The sequence below is a fragment of the Stenella coeruleoalba genome (genome assembly GCF_951394435.1).
Source record: "Stenella coeruleoalba genome assembly, chromosome: 8".
NCBI lineage: Eukaryota > Metazoa > Chordata > Mammalia > Artiodactyla > Delphinidae > Stenella > Stenella coeruleoalba.
Window position 1 is genome coordinate 87,821,174 of NC_137154.1, and position 4,717 is coordinate 87,825,890.

Consider the following 4,717-nt stretch of genomic DNA (forward strand, 5'->3'; position numbering starts at 1 on the left):
ACTGGCGGGTGGGGTGGGGGTGGGGTAGTTACTGTGGAGCTTGGGAAACCAGCCTCTAGGTTCTGTTTTTCTTGCTCTGTACAGCAGCAAACATCATCACAAAGAGACAGAAAGTACAGAATCTTTTCAAAGCCCGCCTATGCCAGCCTCGAGCTGGGCTGCGCAACAGCTATTCTTATATCTATTTTTTTCAAAGAATCAAATCAAATAAAAAGCAGGAAACAGAATGTTAGTCAGTCTGTGTCTACAGCCCTTCTTCTGCATGTGGCCTCTGGGGACCGTTTTTTCTTTTTCCTGACATCCAAACTTGGAAATATCTGACTTGGAAACACTTTAGAAACTGAAAATGAAGTTTGAATCTAGGCTTCTCGGCTTATTTGTGTTCCCAGCCCTGTCACTGCACGTTGTTCTGTTTGTGTGTTTGTTTTACTGCAGCATCAACATAGCATTAGTAATAATGCTAATTATTTTACCTTTTTGTTTTCGGGATCTGACTATTTCAAAAACTTTTGGACTCAAATGCAGAGAAAAGTCACCTAACATCAGTCATTTACCAGACGACGTTCTGAAGGTCATTATTTAAATCACCACCAACATCCCTCTATCAGCTTAATAATCTGAGTATTTTAACCATTCCTCGTATGTCTTGTTTTTGAATAGTTTGTAACTTTGCCTGATACATGGAGCCCCAATCTAGACAGAGTAAGCTCGTCTGGGTCGGAGCAGTATCAAATGTAGTGGATTCTAAGCAATGCCAATTACCTGCCTTACCAAGGCAGGGAGCAGGGGGGAAAACAAAAACATCATTTATGCCTGCTTCAGGGAAGTATGTTCTGTGGCGTTAACAATATTGCAAGCAACAAGAGTGACCATATAGTCTGAAGGACTGATTCATTGTCCAAAACACTGACGTTCCCACTTTGCATCAGACTTCCTGGCTCTGTGATCTGTGCCTTTATCCGCCCCGGTTCCCCTATGCTCTGGCCCCTCCTAGGCTGCAAGCACCATGAAAGCAGGGATCCAATCTGCCCTGCCAGCCATATACCTCCTGCACCCAAGACAATGCCCTGCGTAGAGTAAACCATCAATACTCGTTGGACGGATGAACAGTTCCTCTTTCAGAGTGATGTAAAATTACCCGCGTATTTCAGCTTAAAAGTTTGTAGGACCCGATTTTCACACTCTACCTGGATGGGGGGAGGATATTGAGTTATTTTAGTTTGAAAAGCACTCCTACTGCCTGGGAAGAAGGAAGCATTAGTAACAAGTAAACAGAAGCTAGTTAACAACTTAATTATGTCACTAAAACTTAAAATGAGGACCCATTCTTAAGGCTATAATCAGAGCTAACCCTCTGCATCTTCCTTTTGTCATTAGTGTCTTGTCTCCGCTGGGACCCACAGATCTCTTATTCTGTGTTTGCACACAGCCAGTCATACCCTGTATTTACATTATTCAATTTCTTTTTTCCTCCTCAGATTTCTTAGCTTGAATTTAGCCAACTCCATTTCTATCTCTGACTAATTACACTTCACCAGTTTAACAAGCAGTTGTTAAATGTGAAGCATTATGTCCAAACTGAACATTGAGCTTACCCGTCCTGGTATCGTTTGAAAATTTAGTTAACCTCATTCATCATTTAAGACCATAGTTTCCAGCTTTTTTTTTTCACTGTGACACACAATAGATGAAATGAATGTATCAGATAATTCCTTGGATCTATCCATTTAAAAATAATTTCTTGAATACCTACTATGTGCCTGCCACACACTGTGCCAGATGTGACACAGCTGGATGTCAGGCTAAGGCTTAGACAAGTGGGATTGTAGGTTATGTACATTTCCCAACATGGTATTTATAAAGCTCTTTTTTTTTCTCCTGTTATACATTCATTCATTCATTCAAAAAGTTTTCACATATGTACTTTGTGTCAGGGAATACGCTAAGGTCTAGGCATATAATGGTAAATAAGACAGACACAGGCTCCATCCATGGAGCTTACATTCTAGTAGGGAATGAAGCCACATCAGAACACAAGTGAGTGAAAGAGAATTTGCTGTAATCGGTTTTTGTTTTTTTTTTAATTGTGTGCAGCTCTTTCTAGTCTCCCTCCCCTTTCCCTTCCCTTCCCTTCTTTCCTGTTCTTTAACCCTTCGGTCCTGAAACCATTAGGCAAGTCAGAGGAAGGTAGCGTTCATGTCCGGGGACATGGGGGGACTTGGTGACTTAGATCAGAGTGTCACGGCGGAGCAGGATGAGGAAGATGTCCATGCAGAGCAGAAGTCTGGTTCGGGTGTGGCCCAAGTGAGTGAGGAGGCCATCCACACAGGCCGAGGGGCAGCAGCTACGATGGGAGATGGGCTGCACAGTGGCGTTGATGAAACAAGTAAGCATGCTAAGGGTAAGGAGTGCCAGGCTTCTCGCCATCGGAGAAGGGAGTTGCAGATATGAAAAAAGAGAAAACTGGAGTGGGCTCCGTGATATTAGATTGAAATTAGAAATATCGGTGTGATCTCATGATTTTCAATATACCATGTATATATATACATATATCCTCTAGCTGGCACTCAGATCTTGGCTTCTAAATAACATTCTCCAGTAAAATAAACCAGGGCTCCTTTTTTTTTTATTCAATACTCCAGTTCCTTCATGGTTTTGGTTTTTGTTTTCTTTGTTTTTATTAAAGGGCTCCTTTTTTAATTGAAGTATAGCTGAATTACAAAAGAGCTCCTTGAAAAAATTGCTGATTCCATGGCCAGAGTAGGGACAATACTAGATTAGCTTGGAAAATTTTTTTGTGCAGGAAAGCAAGGAAGTATCCAAGAACAATGGATATGTGTCAGCAGATCACAGGAGCCAGCTCACAGTGGGCAGCATTGGTCAAATGTGGGGTAATTTCAGCATCAAAATAAATAATTATAGTGATAGATTATAAACCATTGGATAAACAGGAAACCTTACTGACATAAAATAATAAATTAATAACCTAATAGTAGATTGCAAACTGTAGAAAGAGTTACCAGATGAAGGCCTAGGAAATAGCATGCCCAGAGGTGGAAAAGCAACAAAGCCAATTCTGTACACCCCCTCCTTTTTTTTCCTTTAAAGAATAGTAAGTGGTTAGTAATTGCTAACTAATCTCTTTATTTTTGAATCCTGAGTTTGAACAACAGAATGAAATAATGTCTATACTGAGTCACCGGAGCAAGGGCATCAGGAGAAACCAGTTTTTCAAAATAGAATAAGAACAGGTAGGGCTCTCCTGGTGGTCCAGTGGTTAAGACTCCATGCTTCCACTGCAGGGGGTAAGAGTTCAATCCCTGGTCGGGGAACTAAGATCCCACGGGCGGCACAGCCAAAAGAAAAGACCAAGTATAGGTTTCAAAAATACAAAGTTATTAAATATGTATTATCACAGAATAGACACTAAAGAGTTTTCTATCAATATAATGAGTTATATACTTTAGCAAAATTTAGAGCCCATCAAGGGCTCAAAATTTGTGCTATTCCATTCTTATTTTTTCTCTTATGGCTTGTGTTTGGTGCAAGGCAATATCAAGCAGAGTCCATACTTGTTTGGCTGAACTGTTGTAATTAGAGGAAAATGCCAGTGAACATTTCAGGTAAGGCAACTTTTGCTAGGAAGTTAGAAGCCGCTTTAATTGTTTCCACCACCAGGTGGCAGTGTTAGGGTACCATAGAAATTTTACTTACTACTGTACTGATGTTTATTGGTTTCTGACAAGTGACTTTCTGCAACTATAAGGGAAAGGGAAGTAAAAATGATATAAGGAGAAATAAGACAGTACAATGAAGTAGTTAAAATCCTGGGTTCTAGAAGCAGAGTGTCTAGGTTCTAAATCCTGCTTCTGCCACTTACTGGCTGTGCAATCTTGAACAAACTACTAAATTACTTAAGCCTCCTTTTCCTCATCTTTAAAATGAGGGTAACATTACCTACCTAAAAGTGTTGTGAGAATAAAATCACGAATATATTCAAGCATTGACACATGTTAATGTGTTGAATTGCATCCACCAAAATTCATACGTTGAAGTCCTAATCTCCAGTACATCAAACTGTGACCCTCTCTGGAGATAGGGTCATTGCAGACATAATTAGTTCACAAGAATGAAGTTATTCAGGTGGACTCTAATCCAATATGGTCAGTGTCCTCTTAAAAAGGGAAAACTTGGACACAGACACTCACAGAGGGAGAGCATCATGTGAAGATGAGGGCAGACTTGGGGTGATGATTCTACAAGCCAAGGACCACCAGAGGTGGCCAGCAACCACCAGAAGCTAGGGGAGAAGCATGGAACAGATTCTGCCTCAGAACCCTTGGAAGAAACCAACCCTACCAACACCTTGATCTCAGACTTCCAGCCTCCAAAACTGTGAGACAATACTCTTCTGTTGTTTAAGCCTCCCAGTCTGTGGTACTTTGTTACAGCAGCCTTGGGAAACAAACAGCACATGAAAAGTACGAATTCATATTAGCTGTTATTAGTCCTGAACACTTTTAATATAACTGTACCAAGGCAACAAAACCATTACTACTGTAAATTAAAGTGCATTTTCCAGCTGTCAGGGATTTATATCCTACACACACACACACACACACACACACACACACACACACACACCACCCAAATCATGACATACTATGGAGCAAGAGAGAGCAAAACTCCCAACACAGGGAGGGGGATTTCAGTGAAA